Source organism: Rana temporaria, chromosome 13, assembly GCF_905171775.1.
Source record: "Rana temporaria chromosome 13, aRanTem1.1, whole genome shotgun sequence".
In the NCBI taxonomy this organism is placed as follows: Eukaryota; Metazoa; Chordata; class Amphibia; order Anura; family Ranidae; genus Rana; species Rana temporaria.
The window spans coordinates 104,310,461-104,335,481 of record NC_053501.1 but is presented as its reverse complement, the minus strand read 5'-3'; the positions used below and the strand labels follow the sequence as shown (position 1 = coordinate 104,335,481).

Genomic DNA, 25,021 nt, shown 5'->3' with positions numbered 1-25,021 from the left:
ATGTCAGAGTGTAAAGAAGTTCTCTAATGAGATAATTAAGTTTAATACTGCCTGTAAATGTTTATGAATATGTTATCCCCAACAACTGAAAATTTATTATGATATGTCAAAGCATAAACATGGGACTAGAGCAAAGGTTTAATAGAAAAATTGTTGATTGAGATTGTGTGAAGAATTGTATACAATTCAGTTAATGATAAACAACATGGTATTTTGTATTTAACTGAAATCCTACAGATCTGGTTGTAAGAATCAATAAGTTGAGGTTTGAGCAATGTGTACAACAGATTCTAAACTTGGGTTTGGTTTATTATAAGGTTTCCCAGGAAAAATATTAAAATATGAAAGTTATGTTCAATCTAAAAAACTTTATAAAATATAGTAAAAAATTGTAAAAATAAAATTAAAAACAGACAAGTGTTAAAAGTTTTTATAACATGGTGTTTTTGACAGGGTGGAGATATTTGATTGGTTAAAGGAGGTACTCGTGAAAATGACCACTTCACAGTTCATTAGGCTGGAGCTAGTCTGTGAATTTTGCGAGTTTGTCCTCTAAACGATCTTTTGTCGCTGCTGTAGTTGGGAAATGTCATATTATAATGTAATGTACATGATTTTTGGCAGATGTACAAACTAAATATGTTTTAAAATTTTAAAAAAGGGTTAAAAATTAGAAAAACTATACAATTTGATTGTAGTCACATTGTATGGTGAGTGGTGTCAATATAATCTTGTGCAATCTGGACACAGGGGGGGAACAGATGTTTCCTCTTAAGAGATTGTCAAAGAGATCTTACCTAGCAGAGACATAGATTAGGTTACGCAGCCTGACAGAAGCCATGTAACTTTCTACTGATGGGTTTTGAATGACTCTTAGGGGCAGATTCACAGTGCAAGTACGCCGGCGTATCTACTGATACGCCGGCATACTTTCAAATTTCCCGCGTCGTATCTTTAGTTTGAATCCTCAAACCAAGATACAACGGCATCTAGGTAAGATCCGACAGGCGTACGGCTTCGTACGCCTTCGGATCGCAGATGCAATACTTCGGCGTCCGCTGGGTGGAGTTTGCGTCGTTTTCCGCGTCGGGTATGCAAATGAGCTTTTTCCGACGATCCACGAACGTACGCGCGGTCCTCGCATTCTCTTACTTTGTCTGTAGTCGGCTTTTTCCGGCGTATAGTTAAAACTGCTATTTTGTGGCGTATAGATAGACTTGCCATGTTAAAGTATGGCCGTCGTTCCCGCGTCAAAATTTGAATTATTGCGTAAGTCGTCTGTGAATAGGGATGGACGTAAGTGACGTCTAAGTTAAAAAAATGACGTTGTTGCGACGTCAATTAGCGCAATGCACGGCGGGAAATCTAGGAACGACGCATGCGCATTTCATTCGGCGCGGGGACGCGCTTCATTTAAATGAAACCCGCCCCCAACCCGCCCAATTTCAAATACGCCGTCAGAAAAACACTGCGCCGCCGTAACTTACGGCGCAAATTCTTCCTGGATTCGAATTTAAGCCAGGTAAGATACGGCGGTGTAGCGTATCTCTGTTACACTGCGCCTGTCCAATTGTATGTGAATCTCCCCCTTAGAGTCCATTGCGATGTTTGAAGATAAAAAAAAAAAATATTTTTGTCTGAAGTAAATATTAAGTGAACTATAAAAGCATATTATAGGGCAAATCTTTCTTTAATAATAAAAGGTAATTTGTACACAATCATTTGAAGATCTGAAAGAAAGCCCATATTAATTTAGTAGTTTGGTTTGATATAGAGATCTCTTTCTCTCTCTCTTTCTCTCTTTCTCTCTCTCTCTCTCACACACACACACACTCTCTCTTCAACACACACTCTCTCTCACACACACACACTTTCTCTCTCTCTCTCCCCTAAAATATGGTGTTAATCTGCATAGTTAAAAAGAAAAGGTCAGTTAAAATAGTTTAAAAATAAAGATACAACATGAACAGATGATGCAGTATGATAGAGCCATATTTATGGAACAAAATGTCACTTTCAAGGCTTCAGATTGACGAATGTATTAATGGAGGGAACAATTAAACTTTCTGTATGTTCGTTTATGCTGAAGGCTGCTATGTTTGTTTAAACAGTCATGTGACAAGAGTATTCATACTGTATGATCGGTTCTGAAAACTATAGTGTAATGTAATAAATAAGTTTCGTTAGGAAATAAAATATTTAGGACAAAGCCCAATATAAAATTAAAATGCTTATGAAGGAAAATATGGTAATTAGGTGAAACGGATGCTTTTATGAAATTTAACTTAGTAATGGGAATGTAGATTGGATAAATTATGTTTGCTATGGTCAACAGAGGGTTGTTAACTATAAACAAGGCTGCATTCCAGTATATTACTGAACACCTAGAGGCCACTTCACAAACATCTTTGTTAAAATTGCATGACCCTAAACATATGGCCCTAGTGAACAAGGGGGGTGCATCTGGAATCCTACCTGCGGACAGTATTTTGGGTGATAACACATTTGTGCTCAGGTATAGCAATTTTGTTTATATTGGTTACGATAATGTTTTGTTATATTGACCGTGTCCTCCATTACTGTCGCCTGTTAAGAAAAACACATACCACATTTTCACGTGAGGGAGAGAATAGTGTTTGACCGCCTCCTGAATTTAGTTGGAAGAAGGACAACGGATAAGCCCTGTCTGGGAGCTACACGAAAAATAAAAGAGTTGACAGTAGGGAGGCCAGACCAGGGACAAAGAGAATATAGGGACAGTACTGATAAAATAGTCATTTTAAGGGGGGGGTTGTGGTGGATGTGCTAAAATGAAAATTTTATGTTATGATTAGAATCACTGAAATATTTCTCTTTTTTTATATTCCTCATACTGTTTATTTGTTTTTATACACATTATGCATATGTATGTATGGGAATGATCAATACTGCTTATTTTCCTTGATAAGTTTTGTTAGATATGTTTTTAAAGTATATTTCAACTTGGATGGACATACAGAGAGAGAGCTGTTGAAATCAAAAAGAAGCTCCATCCCCCTCACTCCTAAATTCCTCATTCCAAAACCCCCTTCTCGTTCCTTGCTCTGTATGGACTCAGTTGTAAGAGGAAGTCACCCCTCCCCCCTTGTCTGCTTACTGAGAGAACTTTTTTATGACACGTGGATTTGTAAGAAGAGCATGGAATGGACTTGTGAGAAGAAGATAGAACAGGAAAAGACCCCTATATGAACTGACCAATGAGAAGCTTCATGCCAAGGACAGCCCACACAGGGGAGGAGGGTAGAGTGGGTGTGGGTGTATGATGTGAACCAATCAATGTATGCTTTGTGATTTCATATGGTTAATAAAACTAAAGTGAGGAGGGCTTGCTCTTCCTGTTGGGACTGAAGCTGAGAGAGGTGAGCATGTGAAATCATTTTGTCTGGATTACATGCTCTCAGTAATTTGAATCAGGCCGCAGGAATGGGTTAGCCCTGAGATTGTCAGGATATCAATTAATTAGTCCATATAACCTGAAAGAAGCCTCATCTGCAATCCCAATGTGAAAGCCCAAATGCTTTAACCACTTCCCGCCCGGTCAATGGACAATTGACGTCCGGGAAGTGGTTGTGAAATCCTGACTGGACGTCTACTGACGTCCTGCAGGATTTCATGTCGGCGCGCACCCGTGGGGGGGCGATCTGTGATGTGGGGTGTCAGTCTGACACCCTGCATCTCCGATCTCAGTAAAGAGCCTCTTTACTGAGGTGGAGGCTCTTTACCACGTGATCAGCCGTGTCCAATCACGGCTGATCACGATGTAAACAGGAAGAGCCGTTGATGGCTCTTCCTCACTTGCGTCTGACAGACGCGAGTATAGGAGAGCCGATCGGCGGCTCTCCTGACAGGGGGGGTTCGTGCTGATTGTTTATCAGCGCAGCCCCCCACCTTGGATGCCCACACTGGATAACCAGGAAAGCCCACACTGGACCACCAGGGAAGGGCAGTAAAAAAAAAAAAGGGCAGTAAAAAAAAAAAGAGAATAGATGCCAATCACTGCCCATGGGGCACTGACTGGCAACATGGGACTGGCACTGGGATAAACAAGTGATGCCCAGCAATGCCATCAGTGCCACCCCTCAGTGTCCATCAGTGCCACCCCTCAGTGTCCATCAGTGCCACCCCTCAGTGCCGCCCCTCAGTGCCCATCAGTGTCGCCTATGAGTGCCCAGTGTCGCCTATGAGTGCCCATCGGTGCCACCTATGAGTGCCCATCAGCCCCGCCTATCAGTGCCGCTTGTCAGTGTCTGGCAGTGCCGCCTCACCGGTGCCCATCAGTGCCACCTCATCGGTGCCCATCAGTGCCACCTCATCGGTGCCCATAATTGAAGTAGAAAACTTACTTATTTACCCAAAAAATTTACAGAAAAAAATAAAAAATAAATATTTTTCAAAATGTTCTGTATTTTTTTAGTTGTTGCGCAAAAAATAAAAATCGCAGAGGTGATCAAATACCACCAAAAGAAAGCTATATTTGTTGGAACAAAATGATAAAAAAATTGTTTGGGTACAGTGTACCATGACCGCGCAATTGTCATTCAAAATGCGACAGCGCAGAAGCTGAAAATTGGCTTGGGCAGGAAGGTGCGTAAGTGCCTGGTATGGAAGTGGTTAAGGCCCCTTTCACACCGGGGTGGCGGTAACCACTGCTATTTTTATCGCCGATTTACCGTCAATTTTGCGGCGCCAATTCGGCTGCTAGTGGGGCGGTTTTACCCCCTGCTAGTGGGTCGGTTTTACCCCCCGCTAGCGGGCGTGAAAGAGTTAAAAAACACTGCAAAGAGCCTCTGCAGAGGTGCTTTGCCGGCGGTATAGCCAAGGTGCCCCATTGATTTCAATGGGCAGGAGCAGTGGAAGAGCGGTATACACACTGCTCCTTCACCGTTTCAAAGATGCTGCTAGCAGGACTTTTTTTTACCGTCTTGCTAGCGCACCGCCCCAGGGCTTTCACACTGGAAAGACAGCAGCGGCTGTTTCAGGTCACTTTGCAGGCGCTATTTTTAGCGTTATAGCGCTTGCAAAGCGACCCAGTGTCTAAGACCCCTTCACACTGCCAGTGCCTGAAAAAAGCTGGTAAAGCGCTGACACTTTACCGACGTTGTTTGAGCGGTAGCGGGGTGCTTTTAACCCCCACGAGTGTCCGAAAGGGTTAAAAGCGCTGCTGCCAAAGCACTTTGCAGGAGCTTTGCAGGCGATTTGCAGGCACTTCCCATTGATTTCAATGGGAAGGGGCGCTTTAGGAGCGGTGTATTCACCGCTCCTAAAGTGCTCCAAAGAAGCTGCTTGCAGGACTGTTTTTGACGCCCTGCCAGCGCAGTGCCCCAGTGTGAAAGCACTCAGGCTTTCACATTGGGATTGCAGATGAGGCTTTTTTCAGGTGCTATACAGGCGCTTTTTTAACGCTAAAGTGCCTGAAAAATGCCGAAGTGTGAAAGGGGTCTCAGTGTCTAAGACCCCTTCACACTGCCAGTGCCTGAAAAAAGCTGGTAAAGCGCTGACACTTTACCGACGTTGTTTGAGCGGTAGCGGGGTGCTTTTAACCCCCACGAGTGTCCGAAAGGGTTAAAAGCGCTGCTGCCAAAGCGCTTTGCAGGAGCTTTGCAGGCGATTTGCAGGCACTTCCCATTGATTTCAATGGGAAGGGGCGCTTTAGGAGCGGTGTATTCACCGCTCCTAAAGTGCTCCAAAGAAGCTGCTTGCAGGACTGTTTTTGACGCCCTGCCAGCGCAGTGCCCCAGTGTGAAAGCACTCGGGCTTTCACATTGGGATTGCAGATGAGGCTTCTTTCAGGCGATTTACAGACGCTTTTTTTTTAACTCTAAAGCGCATTAACAAAACACCCCAGTGTGAAAACTCTCGGGCTTTCGCATTGGGATTGCAGATGACGTTTCTTTCAGGTGCTTACCAGGCGCTTTTTTTAAGACTAAAGTGCCTGAAATATGCCCAAGTGTGAAAGGGGTCTCAGTGTGAAAGCAGATAGAGAACAGGATACCACCTGACACATTTCACACTATTACTTAGTGCTTAGTCATATGACTAAGCACTAATAGTGTGAAACGCGTCAGCTGGTATCCTGTTTGCTGTGGCATGTATCTTGTGATCCTGTTTTATCAATAAAAAGCAACATTTTCGGAGTGCGGCTGTCCAGACATTCCTCCTTATCTTTCAGTGTGAATATTGATACAAAAAAATCACTGGCGCTCAATGGGAAATAACTAATATCCCATGAAATACTTGAAACCCTCGTATGGGCTGAGAACAGTCCGTGCTGCAGAGATCCGGATACCCTGAAGTACCACAAATACACAAATACACCAAAAAGGAAAACTCTGCGCTCCTGAAAGTTCACCAATTATAAATCCACTTAATGTTTGTGAAGAAAAAAACATACATTAACACTTTAATTTTCGGAAGATCCAGTCCTTTATATGGTTAAAAAAGGGAAAGTTTCCACAATGTACACAATATAATAAAAAAAAGTATAAAAAAAACTTTCCAAATGTCTGCATCAGACCAGCACCCTCTTCAGACTTCAAATGGTTAAAGCTTGCGGTTTTAGTTTGTGGGCTGTCTAGCAAGACATCATTAGTGCAAATGGTGAGCACAGTACATTACCCAGCCAGATGTAAACATCGATCGAATGTCCTTCTCCTGGCTGATGTAACAATGTCCGGGATACTAGGCTCTCTCCTATGCGGGTCTGGAAGCTTCACAGACCCGATAAATGTGACTGTTGGAGACACAGGGTGGATCAGCCTATCAGAAAGGACGCTCTCCCTGGGTAAACATGCAAGCGTCCCACGTCTGAGACACTGTTTCAGTAAACCAGCTGTACTGCAGGGAGAAGTTTAGGCGCCCTCCAGTGGGCAAAAAGCAGTGTGCGCTTGTTGAAAAATCAACAGCGTTGCTTGGCGATTAAAAAAATCGGATATAAAAGTTCTTATGCATGAATAGGATCTTCCATCATAAAAGGGGGATATTAAGAGGGGTCCTAGACGACGCGTTTCGCCCTTACAAGAGCTTTGTCACAGTCAATAGGACCTAGGTATAAAGTTTAATTAAATAGACTAAGATAGGGGGGGGGATTTGAGGAAGGGGAGGAGAAAGGGGAGGTGTACCAAACCGAGAGATTTAACCCTTTGGACATCCAAAAAGACAAACAGACAAATAAATCACAAATATATTGCAAGAGAATTATTTTTAAAAAATATATTGCAAGAGAATTATTTAAAAAAAAAAACATATTAGCATATCATAAATTACTAAAAGATAAACAGTAGTTTTTATGTGTCTTAACTGGTCACTAGATCTCATTATAACAAATCTATATTGTTGCAACATAATATCCACAATAGGTTGTATGGGCACTCTATCCAAATGGTGCCCTCTAGTGGCAATTCATAAAAACTATATTCTAAAAAATGTTTTAGAATATAGAATAAAAAGCTATATATAAAATAGGAAGAGTTAGATAAGAACGTTAACTTCAATTTCCTCATTTAACCCCTTAGGTGCCAAGCTGTCGAACTTATGTATCCAGAAGACCTCCCTTCTGCAAAGAAGGGAGAATCTTTCATTGGTAGTCAGAGTTCCTTTCGGAATGTGCTCAATTACAAAAACTTCAAGATATTTAAAATCCCTGTTGTGACAACGATCAAAGTGCCGAGGAACGCTGTGTTCAGTACAGCCCTTTTTAATCAGGCGACGATGATCGCCGATTCGGGCGCGTAGAGCTCTGATAGTTCTGCCAACATAGAAAAGACCACAGGCACACCGTAGGACATAAATAACAAATTCTGTAGAACATGTCACAAAATGTTTGATACCAAATGATTTTCCAGGAGATAGATGAATCTTCTCTGTGCCATGGGAAATGAATTGGCATGTCAAGCATGCCCGTTTTTTGCACTGAAAGATCCCCTTACGGTCATTAAAATAGCTTCTAATATCTAATGGAGAACCTGATGGTTTCTTCTGAATTTTACTAGGGGCTAAGATATTTTTGAGTGTACGGGCTGTCACGGAACCATGAACCAGACGTACAACAAGAGATAAGTGAAAATAAGAAGGCTTTATTGAAAATCAAGCTGTAAAGCAAAAGTCCAAACGGATGGTTAAACAGAGTCTTGCGAAGCCAGAGGTCAGGAACCAGAAGGGTAGTCAGACGAAGCCAGGATCAGGAACCAGCAGGGAAGTCAGACGAAGCCAGGATCGGAACCAGAAGCAGCAGTAGTCTTAGAAGCATGTGAACACAGGAGGACCAAGCAAGGAACTGAAGCCACAGAGCTCCTATATATGTGAGCCAGGCATCCAGCTCCTCCCAGTGGGAAGGAGGAGCCGCAGGGTGGGAGGCTACAAGAGTCCCAGAAACCAAGATGGCCGCCAGCACATGTCAAACGAAGGAGACAGAAGAGAGGTAAGACCATGACAGTACCTCCCCCTCAAGGGCCCCTCCTCCGCGGTGCAAAAAAACGGTTTCTGAGGGAAACGTGCGTGGAAGGCTCGGAGCAAGGCAGGAGCATGGACATCTGCGGAGGGAACCCAGGAACGCTCCTCTGGACCGTAACCACGCCAGTGGACCAAAAACTGCACCCGACCGCGGACCAGGCGTGAGTCCAGGATATTGCTCACCTCATACTCCTCATGATTGCCCACTTGGACCGGACGAGGCCGAGGAACCGAGGAAGTGAAGCGATTGCACACCAGTGGCTTCAACAGGGAGACATGAAACACGTTGGAGATCCGCATGCCAGGAGGAAGCGCAAGGGCATAGGCTACCGGGTTTACCCTGCGAAGCACTCGGAAGGGACCAACAAAGCGAGGAGCCAGCTTGGGAGTGGGCACTCGAAGGTTGAGGTTGCGAGTGGACAACCATACACGGTCTCCGACCTGGTAGGAAGGAGCAGGCGCTCGTCTGCGATCAGCCTGGAGTTTCTGGCGCTGCGCAGAGACCTCAAGGGACTTCTGGATCTGTACCCAAGAGGCGCGTAGGACGGAAAGGTGATCTTCCACAGCCGGAATATCCTGGGGAGAGAATGCCTCCGGTAACACGGCAGGTTGGAACCCATAATTGGCCATGAAGGGAGACGTCCCAGAGGAAGAGTTCACCGCTGTGTTCCTGGCAAACTCAGCCCAAGGCAGGAGGTCAACCCAATTGTCCTGGTGATCGGAGACATAGCAACGAAGGAATTGCTCCAAGGCCTGATTGGATCGTTCTGCGGCCCCATTGGACTGAGGGTGGTAGGCCGAGGAGAAGGAGAGATGAATCCCCAACTGGGAGCAAAAGGCGTGCCAGAACCTGGACACAAACTGACTCCCCCGATCCGACACTATCTCCTTGGGCAAACCGTGCAACCGGAAGACCTCCCAGGCAAAAATCGTGGCCAATTCTTGTGCAGAGGGTAACTTCTTGAGAGGAACACAGTGGCACATTTTGGAAAACCGATCCACAATCATGAGAATGACCGTATGGCCTCGGGATGCAGGGAGATCCACAATGAAATCCATCCCCAGGTGTGACCATGGGCGCTCCCCGGTGGCTATGGGTTGCAGCAGGCCCAACGGAAGGTGCCGAGGGGACTTACTCTGGGCACAAACGGAGCATGCCGCTACATATGCGGCGATGTCGGAACGTAGGGAAGGCCACCAGAACAGACGTGAAACAGCCCAGGACAGCTGATTCTTACCAGGATGCCCCGCGGTCTTGGAGTTATGGTAGGTTCGCAACAACCGAGTGCGCAACTCCTCAGGCACAAAACATCTGCCGTTGGGTCTCCCAGAGGGAGCACCAGATTGAGCCGCCAAAATCTGCTCACCAAGGGGAGAGGTCAGGCTGGTGCGAATGGCGGCCAGGATCTGATTCGGAGGTATGACCGAAGTCGGTATAGATTCCTCCCTGGACAGCTCGGAGTACTGCCGTGATAAGGCATCCGCCCTGATGTTCTTGGAACCGGGTAGGTAGGAGGCCACGTAATTAAAACGTGACAAGAACAGAGCCCATCTGGCCTGACGTGGTGTCAATCTCTTGGCCTCAGAAAGGTAGGTCAGATTCTTGTGGTCCGTCAGGATGAGAACCGAAACCACGGAGCCCTCGAGCAAGTGCCTCCACTCTTTGAGAGCCTGCACTATGGCCAATAACTCCCTGTCACCAATCTGATAGTTGCACTCCGCGGGTGACAGTTTCCGGGAGTAAAACCCACAAGGAAGCAGCGGACCCTCTGGTGTTCTACGCTGAGACAGAAGGGCGCCTACTCCCGTCTCAGATGCGTCCACCTCGAGGACAAAGGGCAACCCAGGGTTGGGATGAGACAGAATCGGGGCCGACACAAAGGCGGATTTTAGGGCCTCAAAAGCCCGGATGGCCTCGAGCGGCCAGACCTGGGAATTACTGCCCTTCCTGGTCAGATCCGTGAGAGGCTTGGCCAGCATGGAGAAGTCCCTGATGAACTTCCGATAATAATTGGCGAAGCCCAAAAAGCGCTGCAAGGAACGAAGACCACTGGGCTGAGGCCACTGTAAGACAGCCGAAACCTTCTCAGGGTCCATGGAGAACCCCTCAGCGGAAATGATGTAACCTAAGAAGGTTACCTGGGATCGGTGAAATTCGCATTTCTCAAGCTTACCGAACAGCTTGTTCTCTCGTAACCGTTGCAACACTCGTTTGACATCCAGAATGTGGGCCTCCATGGATTCAGAGTATACCAAGATGTCATCCAAATAGACCACCACACACTGCTGCAACAGGTCACGGAAAACATCGTTGATGAATTCCTGAAAGACTGCGGGCGCATTGCACAACCCAAAGGGCATAACCAAGGATTCATAATGACCGGTCCTGGTGTTAAACGCGGTCTTCCACTCATCGCCCGCCTTGATCCTTACCAGGTTATATGCCGCCCTCAAGTCGAGTTTGGTAAAGACCGTGGCCCCCTTAAGGCGATCGAACAGCTCGGAAATCAAGGGTATCGGGTAAGCGTTCTTGATCGTGATGCGATTAAGGCCCCTGTAATCGATGCAAGGCCTCAACTCACCGCCCTTCTTTTTCACAAAGAAAAATCCAGCCCCTGCCGGGGACGAGGATTTGCGAATGTGACCACGGGACAGCGCCTCCATCACGTACTCCTCCATGGCCTCATTCTCCGCAACCGACAGTGGATAGACCCTGCCGCGAGGAGGAACGGCACCAGGTTGTAACTCTATGGCACAATCGTATGGGCGGTGCGGAGGTAGGGCAACTGCGCGCACCTTATCGAATACATCCCGGTACTCCTCGTATTCAGGAGGCAACAGAGAGTCCGAGGAAGTACACAGCAACTTGACAGGCCCATGGATGCAGCTAGCCCCACACTGTGGTGACCATGAGAGGATCTCGGCCGATCTCCAGTCAAAAGTCGGATTATGCTTCTGGAGCCAGGGGTACCCCAAGACCACCGAGTAGTGTGGAGACGAAATAACCTGGAAGCAGACTGACTCTCTGTGAACGGCACCAATGGCTATCCCCACTGGAAGGGTCTCATGAGTCACGTGTGACGGCTGGAGGGGTCTGCCGTCTATCGCCTCTTGAGCCAGCGGGGAACCTCGAGCCTGCAGAGGAATGGAATTGGCGGCAGCGAACTCACTATCAATGAAAAAACCACCAGCACCAGAGTCCACCAACGCCTGGGTCGTCACCGAGCCCCCGACCCAGGAGAGGACAACAGTGATCAGTGGTTTATCAACACGGGAAACCGGGGACGAGGAGACTCCACCCAAGATCTGCCCCCGACAGGATCTCAGGTGCGAGCGTTTCCCGAACGGTTCGGACATGCCAACCGAAAATGCCCACCGAGACCACAGTACGTGCATCGGTCCTCGCGTCTCCGGAGTACCCTCTCCCCCTCGGACAGGCGAGCAAACCCCAGCTGCATGGGTTCACCCCCAGACAAGTCAACCCCAGGAGGCGTGGGAGGAGAGGGAGGCACGGGTGGGACAGCAAACGTAGGCGCCAAACTGTTAGGAGGCCTCCGCAGGCTCTCCTTAAAGGAAGGTCTCTCCCTGAGTCTGGTGTCAATCAAAATCAGGAAAGAAATAAGAGCCTCGAGCTCCACTGGTAGGTCCTTAGCTGCAACCTCATCCTTCAAGGCATCCGAGAGACCATGAGAGAAAGCAGCGACCAGAGCCTCATTATTCCAGCCCACCTCTGCTGCCAGGGTACGAAACTCAATGGCGTATTCGGCTACGGATCGTGAACCCTGTCTGACGGACATAAGGAGCTTCGCAGCAGAGGCGGCGCGAGCCGGCACATCGAATACCTTCCGAAGAGAAGCAACAAAACCGGAAAACTCGGCAACCACCGGATTGTTGTTCTCCCATAAAGGGCTGGCCCAGGCCAAGGCCTTGTCCGAGAGCAGCGAGATCAAGAAGCCCACCTTTGATCTCTCAGTGGGAAAGGCATGTGGCAGCAACTCGAAATAAATGCCCACTTGGTTAAGGAAACCTCGGCACTGAGTTGGCTCTCCCCCAAATCGCTGTGGAAGGGGGGCAGAACCGATCATACCCCGAAACACCGCAGGCGCAACAACAGGTGTCGGGGTAGACACTGGTGCAACAACCGGAGCGGCAGTAGGAGCGGGCCCAGGAGCGACAACCGACCCATCGGCAACGGGAGCGAAATGAGCCGTGCGTTCAAGCAGGGTTTGCAACGCCATGGCGAACTGACCCAACAGGTAATCCTGCTGATCAAGTCTGGCAACCAGCGTGGGTAGCGAGGATGGCCCTGTACCGTCAAAATTCATGGCTTGGTCCTAATGTCACGGAACCATGAACCAGACGTACAACAAGAGATAAGTGAAAATAAGAAGGCTTTATTGAAAATCAAGCTGTAAAGCAAAAGTCCAAACGGATGGTTAAACAGAGTCTTGCGAAGCCAGAGGTCAGGAACCAGAAGGGTAGTCAGACGAAGCCAGGATCAGGAACCAGCAGGGAAGTCAGACGAAGCCAGGATCGGAACCAGAAGCAGCAGTAGTCTTAGAAGCATGTGAACACAGGAGGACCAAGCAAGGAACTGAAGCCACAGAGCTCCTATATATGTGAGCCAGGCATCCAGCTCCTCCCAGTGGGAAGGAGGAGCCGCAGGGTGGGAGGCTACAAGAGTCCCAGAAACCAAGATGGCCGCCAGCACATGTCAAACGAAGGAGACAGAAGAGAGGTAAGACCATGACAGTGGCCCTCCGAAAAGTAACCTGCGGGATGGCTGGAAGTATAGGAGCCAATCTTTGGTCTAAGTGAAGTATTTTAAAATGTTTCTTTATAATATTGGCAACTGATTTGTAACAATCATTGTATGTAGTAACAAATCTAGTGGTATATTCACTAACCCGTTGTTCTTTGGTTGTTACCGTCTCAGGGGGTTTCAGAAAAAAAGAAAAGGCCTCATTGACTAACTTTTCAGGATAGCCCTTCTCTTCAAATTTCTTCTGCATTAGGATGCTCTGTTCAATATATTCATCATCCCGAGTACAATTCCTTTTGAGTCTATTGAATTGTCCTTTTGGAATATTCTTCTTCCACACAGGATGATGGCAACTGTCATAGTGCAGATATGAGTTACCATTAGTTGGTTTGTTATGATTCTTGGTAATTATTTTATCTTGTTCATGTGTTACCACTAGATCCAAGAAGACTATTTCAAGGGGATCTATTACATATGTAAAGGATAAATTGAAAGTATTGGAATTACAATACGAGACAAAGGAGAGAAAAGTCTCCATTGTCCCACTCCAAATGAGGATCACATCATCAATGTAACGTCCAAAATAAACTATAAATTCAGCATAGGGATTGTTTTGCCAAATATATATGTCTTCCCATTGGCCCATGGTTAGATTGGCATATACAGGTGCATAATTAGCTCCCATCGCCGTCCCCTTTAATTGTAAATAAAACTGCTCACAGAACGTAAAATAATTGTGTTTGAGACAGAACTCCACTGCCTCCAATAAAAACTGGGACTGTAAAGAATTAAAATCTCCACTCTTGTTTAGGAAATATTGGACAGCTCTAGTTCCCACTTCGTGCGGAATAGAGGTATATAGCGATGCCACGTCCAGAGATGCCCAAAAGTATCCTGGTTCCCATTTGTAATGTTGGAGGGCGTCTATCACTTCTTTTGAATCTTTTATGTATGACGGCAATTGGAGAACCAGAGGTTGTAACATATGGTCGATATACATTGAAAGGCCATTAAGGAAGCTGTTCGTGCTGGCTATAATAGGGCGGCCTGGAGGATCTACAAGAGATTTGTGAATTTTCGGTAAAAAATAAAAATGGGGGGTACTACATTCAAAGGGGAGGAAAAACTGCCTTTCTCTTTTCGTGAGCACACCACTTTCCCACGCTGTATAAATCAGCGTTTTCAGTAGCTGTTGGTATTCGGGGAGAGGGTCTTTAGACAGTTTAAGGTAAGTGTCAGTATCCGCTAGAAGACGGCTGGCTTCTTTCAGATAATCTACCTTATTTTGGATCACTATGCTGCCCCCTTTGTCCGCCTGTTTAATAATAAGGTCAGCATTATTCTTTAAAACTTTAAGAGCTTGATTCTCCTCAAATGATAAATTCAAATGTTTTGTATTTTTTGGTTTTTCACACAAAACGACCAGATCTTTGTAGACCGCTTGATAGTAGGTCTCGATGTACGGCCCTTTAGAGGAACTAGGGTAAAATGTGGATTTGGGTTTAAAAGTGGTGGTTAGCATAGGGGGCTCCACCTGTGATATAGCCACATCCCCCTCTACGTGACCATCCTGCCATAGGTCCTCGAGGATTTGTAGTACCTCTTCCTCCGGCATAATTGATGGCAAAGGTGTTACTGCCACCATTTGGCTGTTGTAATTACCTTTATGGTGCACCAAAGGATTAGTCGCAAAGTGACGCTTCAAAGTAAGCTGCCTGATAAATACATGTAGGTCTTTAAATAAGCCAAATTTATTCGGGCCATTAGAGGGTGAGAAACTTAACCCTTTCTGGAGGACCCGAGTTTCGAAGGGAGACAATATGTGTGAAGAGAGATTGTAGATTTTTATGGTGTCAGTACTTGGTTCCTTTCTACTCTCTCTTTTTTGTTGTCTCGTCTGTCGAGCTCCTGCTCTTCGTCCTCTTCTAGTTTTCTCTTTTCTTTTCCTCCCTTTGGAGGTGGCCTCTGAAAATTTTGATCTGAGGGAGATAGCTCTCCTAGTGAGGGATCCAGTTGAGACGGAATAGACGTATTGTCTTCTGAGGATTTTGGTCTAGCTCCTTGTATTTTGTAGATTTCAAGGTCCCTAGAGAGGGGGCTAAAACTATTCCGAATTGGAATATTAAAAATCTCTGTAGGTCTGTTAGTGTTAATAGGCCTCATCCTGTCGACATCTAAATGAGTAGGAATGGAGGTTTCAAGAGGGAAGGGAGGGACAATGTCCGTTGTTCCAATGTCCATAGTGGATAAGTCTCTCTCTTCTCCAATTGTTCCAGGAGGGTATTGATTCCAAGTGAGCTGAGCTCCTATGGGAATAAGATTACTATTACTCTGTGGCAGTGAGGGTTCATCAACCCTTTGTGAGTATTGAATATGTTCATTATTAGGTATTCTGGATCTATATTTATTCTTTTTATTTTTATTTCTCGGTTTGCTTTGTGTATTCTGTGGGGGAATGCCCTGTGTTTCATTGTGTGGACGCTTCCATTCGAATACCTGACCATTACTATAGTCGAAAAGATCTCTTTCAAGCTTATTAGTTTTCTTTGAGATTAGCAAATCCTCATCTTTTTTAACGTTTCTATTAAGTACTTCCAACCATTTGGTGAACAAGCAAGAGGAACTATATTCATTTAAGAGTATTTCTTTTTCGCTGACCTGATGTTGCGCTAGTTCCAACTTCCTCTCTCTTTGTGTGACTAATACTTTAATCCATTTCATCGTACAGAATTCTGCTAGAGATCTCCATTCTTTGGTGAGATCTTCATCCAGAAAACTACACTGTTTTTTGATACGTAAGCCGCGTAGTGTAATGCCTAATTCAAGATATTTGTTTAAAAAAGCTAAATCCCACCATTGCGTTTGCTCGTAGAGCCTAGCATCCTGTGATTGGAGGAAGGCTTTTCTCATACGTATCTCGAAGAGCTCGCTATGTGGTTGATTACGGCTTATTGGAACTTCATTATATTTTACCGAAAGATTTTTACTGTTACAGTCAATATTATTAAAAATGGCTTGAAGTCTAGCATTTCTAGCTATGCAATTACTCATATTCAAAAGTTAAAAGGTTTTTTCTATAATGTTAAGATATTAAAATGTTTAAGATTTTATTAAAACACACAAAAAAAAAAAAAAGAGGGGGGGCAGAAAAAACTGTTGTCTGTTTGTCTTTTTGGATGTCCAAAGGGTTAAATCTCTCGGTTTGGTACACCTCCCCTTTCTCCTCCCCTTCCTCAAATTCCCCCCCCCTATCTTAGTCTATTTAATTAAACTTTATACCTAGGTCCTATTGACTGTGACAAAGCTCTTGTAAGGGCGAAACGCGTCGTCTAGGACCCCTCTTAATATCCCCCTTTTATGATGGAAGATCCTATTCATGCATAAGAACTTTTATATCCGATTTTTTTAATCGCCATGCAACGCTGTTGATTTTTCAACAAGCGCACACTGCTTTTTGCCCACTGGAGGGCGCCTAAACTTCTCCCTGCAGTACAGCTGGTTTACTGAAACAGTGTCTCAGACGTGGGACGCTTGCATGTTCACCCAGGGAGAGCGTCCTTTCTGATAGGCTGATCCACCCTGTGTCTCCAGCAGTCACATTTATCGGGTCTGTGAAGCTTCCAGACCCGCATAGGAGAGAGCCTAGTATCCCGGACATTGTTACATCAGCCAGGAGAAGGACATTCGATCGATGTTTACATCTGGCTGGGTAATGTACTGTGCTCACCATTTGCACTAATGATGTCTTGCTAGACAGCCCACAAACTAAAACCGCAAGCTTTAACCATTTGAAGTCTGAAGAGGGTGCTGGTCTGATGCAGACATTTGGAAAGTTTTTTTTATACTTTTTTTTATTATATTGTGTACATTGTGGAAACTTTCCCTTTTTTAACCATATAAAGGACTGGATCTTCCGAAAATTAAAGTGTTAATGTATGTTTTTTTCTTCACAAACATTAAGTGGATTTATAATTGGTGAACTTTCAGGAGCGCAGAGTTTTCCTTTTTGGTGTATTTGTGTATTTGTGGTACTTCAGGGTATCCGGATCTCTGCAGCACGGACTGTTCTCAGCCCATACGAGGGTTTCAAGTATTTCATGGGATATTAGTTATTTCCCATTGAGCGCCAGTGATTTTTTTGTATCAATATTGCTGTCTGGACTTTGTTCACATGGCTGCTCTGGGTTAATCCTTGACTGTTGTTAAGTGTCAATTTCCCTTCAGTTTTTCATCATCACCATTGTAATTTTTTTTTTTTTTGTTTGTTTTTCCGAACCGAGTTTCCCCCCCCCCCCCTTTTTTTTTTTTTTTTTTGTGTGTTTTAATAAAATCTTAAACATTTTAATATCTTAACATTATAGAAAAAACCTTTTAACTTTTGAATATGAGTAATTGCATAGCTAGAAATGCTAGACTTCAAGCCATTTTTAATAATATTGACTGTAACAGTAAAAATCTTTCGGTAAAATATAATGAAGTTCCAATAAGCCGTAATCAACCACATAGCGAGCTCTTCGAGATACGTATGAGAAAAGCCTTCCTCCAATCACAGGATGCTAGGCTCTACGAGCAAACGCAATGGTGGGATTTAGCTTTTTTAAACAAATATCTTGAATTAGGCATTACACCACGCGGCTTACGTATCAAAAAACAGTGTAGTTTTCTGGATGAAGATCTCACCAAAGAATGGAGATCTCTAGCAGAATTCTGTACGATGAAATGGATTAAAGTATTAGTCACACAAAGAGAGAGGAAGTTGGAACTAGCGCAACATCAGGTCAGCGAAAAAGAAATACTCTTAAATGAATATAGTTCCTCTTGCTTGTTCACCAAATGGTTGGAAGTACTTAATAGAAACGTTAAAAAAGATGAGGATTTGCTAATCTTAAAGAAAACTAATAAGCTTGAAAGAGATCTTTTCGACTATAGTAATGGTCAGGTATTCGAATGGAAGCGTCCACACAATGAAACACAGGGCATTCCCCCACAGAATACACAAAGCAAACCGAGAAATAAAAATAAAAAGAATAAATATAGATCCAGAATACCTAATAATGAACATATTCAATACTCACAAAGGGTTGATGAACCCTCACTGCCACAGAGTAATAGTAATCTTATTCCCATAGGAGCTCAGCTCACTTGGAATCAATACCCTCCTGGAACAATTGGAGAAGAGAGAGACTTATCCACTATGGACATTGGAACAACGGACATTGTCCCTCCCTTCCCTCTTGAAACCTCCATTCCTACTCATTTAGATGTCGACAGGATGAGGCCTATTAACACTAACAGACCTACAGAGATTTTTAATATTCCAATTCGGAATAGTTTTAGCCCCCTCTCTAGGGACCTTGAAATCTACAAAATACAAGGAGCTAGACCAAAATCCTCAGAAGACAATACGTCTATTCCGTCTCAACTGGATCCCTCACTAGGAGAGCTATCTCCCTCAGATCAAAATTTTCAGAGGCCACCTCCAAAGGGAGGAAAAGAAAAGAGAAAACTAGAAGAGGACGAAGAGCAGGAGCTCGACAGACGAGACAACAAAAAAGAGAGAGTAGAAAGGAACCAAGTACTGACACCATAAAAATCTACAATCTCTCTTCACACATATTGTCTCCCTTCGAAACTCGGGTCCTCCAGAAAGGGTTAAGTTTCTCACCCTCTAATGGCCCGAATAAATTTGGCTTATTTAAAGACCTACATGTATTTATCAGGCAGCTTACTTTGAAGCGTCACTTTGCGACTAATCCTTTGGTGCACCATAAAGGTAATTACAACAGCCAAATGGTGGCAGTAACACCTTTGCCATCAATTATGCCGGAGGAAGAGGTACTACAAATCCTCGAGGACCTATGGCAGGATGGTCACGTAGAGGGGGATGTCGCCATATCACAGGTGGAGCCCCCTATGCTAACCACCACTTTTAAACCCAAATCCACATTTTACCCTAGTTCCTCTAAAGGGCCGTACATCGAGACCTACTATCAAGCGGTCTACAAAGATCTGGTCGTTTTGTGTGAAAAACCAAAAAATACAAAACATTTGAATTTATCATTTGAGGAGAATCAAGCTCTTAAAGTTTTAAAGAATAATGCTGACCTTATTATTAAACAGGCGGACAAAGGGGGCAGCATAGTGATCCAAAATAAGGTAGATTATCTGAAAGAAGCCAGCCGTCTTCTAGCGGATACTGACACTTACCTTAAACTGTCTAAAGACCCTCTCCCCGAATACCAACAGCTACTGAAAACGCTGATTTATACAGCGTGGGAAAGTGGTGTGCTCACGAAAAGAGAAAGGCAGTTTTTCCTCCCCTTTGAATGTAGTACCCCCCATTTTTATTTTTTACCGAAAATTCACAAATCTCTTGTAGATCCTCCAGGCCGCCCTATTATAGCCAGCACGAACAGCTTCCTTAATGGCCTTTCAATGTATATCGACCATATGTTACAACCTCTGGTTCTCCAATTGCCGTCATACATAAAAGATTCAAAAGAAGTGATAGACGCCCTCCAACATTACAAATGGGAACCAGGATACTTTTGGGCATCTCTGGACGTGGCATCGCTATATACCTCTATTCAGCACGAAGTGGGAACTAGAGCTGTCCAATATTTCCTAAACAAGAGTGGAGATTTTAATTCTTTACAGTCCCAGTTTTTATTGGAGGCAGTGGAGTTCTGTCTCAAACACAATTATTTTACGTTCTGTGAGCAGTTTTATTTACAATTAAAGGGGACGGCGATGGGAGCTAATTATGCACCTGTATATGCCAATCTAACCATGGGCCAATGGGAAGACATATATATTTGGCAAAACAATCCCTATGCTGAATTTATAGTTTATTTTGGACGTTACATTGATGATGTGATCCTCATTTGGAGTGGGACAATGGAGACTTTTCTCTCCTTTGTCTCGTATTGTAATTCCAATACTTTCAATTTATCCTTTACATATGTAATAGATCCCCTTGAAATAGTCTTCTTGGATCTAGTGGTAACACATGAACAAGATAAAATAATTACCAAGAATCATAACAAACCAACTAATGGTAACTCATATCTGCACTATGACAGTTGCCATCATCCTGTGTGGAAGAAGAATATTCCAAAAGGACAATTCAATAGACTCAAAAGGAATTGTACTCGGGATGATGAATATATTGAACAGAGCATCCTAATGCAGAAGAAATTTGAAGAGAAGGGCTATCCTGAAAAGTTAGTCAATGAGGCCTTTTCTTTTTTTCTGAAACCCCCTGAGACGGTAACAACCAAAGAACAACGGGTTAGTGAATATACCACTAGATTTGTTACTACATACAATGATTGTTACAAATCAGTTGCCAATATTATAAAGAAACATTTTAAAATACTTCACTTAGACCAAAGATTGGCTCCTATACTTCCAGCCATCCCGCAGGTTACTTTTCGGAGGGCCCGTACACTCAAAAATATCTTAGCCCCTAGTAAAATTCAGAAGAAACCATCAGGTTCTCCATTAGATATTAGAAGCTATTTTAATGACCGTAAGGGGATCTTTCAGTGCAAAAAACGGGCATGCTTGACATGCCAATTCATTTCCCATGGCACAGAGAAGATTCATCTATCTCCTGGAAAATCATTTGGTATCAAACATTTTGTGACATGTTCTACAGAATTTGTTATTTATGTCCTACGGTGTGCCTGTGGTCTTTTCTATGTTGGCAGAACTATCAGAGCTCTACGCGCCCGAATCGGCGATCATCGTCGCCTGATTAAAAAGGGCTGTACTGAACACAGCGTTCCTCGGCACTTTGATCGTTGTCACAACAGGGATTTTAAATATCTTGAAGTTTTTGTAATTGAGCACATTCCGAAAGGAACTCTGACTACCAATGAAAGATTCTCCCTTCTTTGCAGAAGGGAGGTCTTCTGGATACATAAGTTCGACAGCTTGGCACCTAAGGGGTTAAATGAGGAAATTGAAGTTAACGTTCTTATCTAACTCTTCCTATTTTATATATAGCTTTTTATTCTATATTCTAAAACATTTTTTAGAATATAGTTTTTATGAATTGCCACTAGAGGGCACCATTTGGATAGAGTGCCCATACAACCTATTGTGGATATTATGTTGCAACAATATAGATTTGTTATAATGAGATCTAGTGACCAGTTAAGACACATAAAAACTACTGTTTATCTTTTAGTAATTTATGATATGCTAATATGTTTTTTTTTAAAATAATTCTCTTGCAATATATTTTTTAAAAATAATTCTCTTGCAATATATATGTGATTTATTTGTCTGTTTGTCTTTTTGGATGTCCAAAGGGTTAAATCTCTCGGTTTGGTACACCTCCCCTTTCTCCTCCCCTTCCTCAAATTCCCCCCCCCCCTATCTTAGTCTATTTAATTAAACTTTATACCTAGGTCCTATTGACTGTGACAAAGCTCTTGTAAGGGCGAAACGCGTCATCTAGGACCCCTCTTAATATCCCCCTTTTATGATGGAAGATCCTATTCATGCATAAGAACTTTTATATCCGATTTTTTTAATCGCCAAGCAACGCTGTTGATTTTTCAACAAGCGCACACTGCTTTTTGCCCACTGGAGGGCGCCTAAACTTCTCCCTGCAGTACAGCTGGTTTACTGAAACAGTGTCTCAGACGTGGGACGCTTGCATGTTTACCCAGGGAGAGCGTCCTTTCTGATAGGCTGATCCACCCTGTGTCTCCAACAGTCACATTTATCGGGTCTGTGAAGCTTCCAGACCCGCATAGGAGAGAGCCTAGTATCCCGGACATTGTTACATCAGCCAGGAGAAGGACATTCGATCGATGTTTACATCTGGCTGGGTAATGTACTGTGCTCACCATTTGCACTAATGATGTCTTGCTAGACAGCCCACAAACTAAAACCGCAAGCTTTAACAATTTGAAGTCTGAAGAGGGTGCTGGTCTGATGCAGACATTTGGAAAGTTTTTTTTATACTTTTTTTTATTATATTGTGTACATTGTGGAAACTTTCCCTTTTTTAACCATATAAAGGACTGGATCTTCCGAAAATTAAAGTGTTAATGTATGTTTTTTTCTTCACAAACATTAAGTGGATTTATAATTGGTGAACTTTCAGGAGCGCAGAGTTTTCCTTTTTGGTGTATTTCAGTGTGAAAGCACTCAGGCTTTCACATTGGGATTGCAGATGAGGCTTCTTTCAGGCGCTTTACAGGCGCTTTTGTTAACACTAAAGCGCCTGAAAAAACGTCCCAGTGTGAAAGGGCTCTAAGGTGCCATGCTTCGGGGGAGGGCCCATGACACTCACAGTCCAGAAATTCAACTCAGAAGACTGGGGACATCTTGTGACAAAGGAGAGGTACTGTAGTAGACAGCTCAAGGTTCAAGGTGAGCATTGCAGCCAGAGCTGCTTTTTTTGTTGGCACAAAGAAGATCATCATACCTCAACATATTGAAAGTGTTTTATTGTTGTAACGGAATGGCCCATGATACCCAGAAACTTTTGAAGGATGTGGGGTACTCCTGTGCCAGCTTCACTAATGACTCTTGGGTCTAGGGTCATCCTATGTCCAATAGGGGCATAGGATGACTGAGAAATGATATCTCGGATTACATGAGATGGGACAGTAATGATAATTCATGTATTGCAGGAAATAAGGGACATATGTTGGATTGTTTTAGCATGGAACAGTAATCTGCAATATATTCCTTAATGTCTAGAAGAACTAATTACAACCGGTCAATAGAATGACTCATTCAATGTGGGGACACATACTGTTGAGGTGTTAATTGAGTCTGGCTCCTAAAATATTCTATTGTGCTAATTAAGTCTGCCTCTCAAGAACCTTTCATTGTGTAAAGTTCCATTGATGATAGATATGTGTTGGCAGTCTAAAAGGTCAGATGTCTGACCTTTCAGGTGTATTGGATTAGCATGTCAATTATGTTTACTAAAGGAATGTGTATTATGTAGCAGGTGAGAATAACTTATCGCAGAGTCAGAACGTCTGGGTAATGATTAGTAATTAGCTCATCTGAATGTCATTATCTAACGGAATGTTGTGTTCCTTGTGTCATGTTGTGGGTGGAGTTGAGTCATTGTCCAGATTTGGTTTCTAACTGTATATAACAAGCTGAGTTTACCATTAAAGTATTCATTCATTTTGGAACCAGAGACAGAGCTGTGTGTGTGTCTCGTTTCTGGGGGAAATCCAATGGGTCCTGTCTGCTGGATTGTGGAGTGTCGGATAAGCATGTCGTGGGTTGGTGGAATGGAATATCGTAAATGATGTTAACTCCTGACCGTTACAATTGTCTATTCAATTTTGTGCTAAATGAACTTTTAACCTCTTTATTCCTCATACTATAGATGAAAGGATTTAACATTGGAGTCACTGTAGTATATATGATGGAAACGACACTGTCCATTTCATGAGTGCTAATAGAGCGGGGCCTCAGGTACATGAACATGATGGTTCCATAAAAAATGGTGACCACAGTCAGGTGAGATCCACACGTGGAGAACGCTTTATGCCTCCCTTGCGAGGAACGGATCTTCAAGACCGTGGAGATAATACGGATGTACGAGATGAGAGTCAAGAAGAAAGAACTAATGACGATGAGCCCTGCAGATGTGAAGACCACCAGAAGGTTGTGCTAAGTGTCTGTGCAGGCTATTCGTAACATTGGAGGAATTTCACAGAAGAAGTGGTTGAGCTGTGCCCTGCAGAAAGGCAGCGTGAAGGTGTCACTCACCAAGACAACAGAGTTGAGGATTCCTATACTCCAGGTTATTGCTGACAAACAAAAGCAGAATTTCTTATTCATGATGGTATTGTAGTGCAAGGGCTTGCAGATGGCAACATATCTATCATAAGCCATGACTGCCAGTATCATACACTCTATTGCCCCTAGAGCTAAGGAGATAAATATTTGTATGCCACATTCCAGTAAGGAAATACTTCTGTCTTTGGCAAGCAATTTGACTAAGATTAGAGGAATGATACTGGAGGAAATGGAGGCATCAATAATGGAGAGGTTACTCAGGAAAAAGTACATGGGAGTGTGGAGTTTCGGGTTGATCCTCACCACAATGACCAACAGAAAATTACCCGACAACATGATAATATAGATCACCATGAAGACGATGAAGAAGATGACCTGAAGATTCGGGACATCGGAGATGCCGAGAAGAATTATTCAAGGTGGATATGTCTGGTTGATGACTTCCATAATTACCTAGTAGAAGGAATACATTGAAATTGTTTTAGAACATGATATAAAAATGCAATTATGGAACATAGTAATATAAATTTGATGTGTCTCAGGAGCACATGTAGGCTTTTACTTTATACAACTATTAATCACGATCAAGGAATTGTTCACAATAAATATAAGTAAACTGGCACTCCAGGAATTTATGTTTGTAGTGGAGCACAGGCCCAAGAGACTGTATCAAAATGCAGATGCCCTCTCCCGAGCCCATTGTCTTAGCTCCACTGTTGCCTCCACATCCTTGGTCTTGGGGATACGTACAGGACGCTATATTTCTTCTCTGTTTGGACTGTGGTTCCTTTAAGGTAGGGTGACCAGACATCCCCGGTTTCCTGTGGACAGTCCCCGGATTGAGGACACTGTCCCTGGAGCCAGTCTGTCCCCAGATTTGTCCCCGGATTGCAGTGGCATGGCAGTGGCAGTGGCATGGTCGGGCATCTGGTACTCTACGTACAGCAACTATTGGAGAAGCTCTTGGCAGGGGATACTGAGGAG

General features: G+C 43.9%; 1 pseudogene; it reads right to left on the bottom strand.

The window, feature by feature from the left end:
• Positions 1–23,556: 23,556 nt before the first annotated feature.
• On the bottom strand, positions 23,557–24,484 carry LOC120920719 (annotated as a pseudogene).
• Between the last annotated feature and the right edge of the window lie 537 nt (positions 24,485–25,021).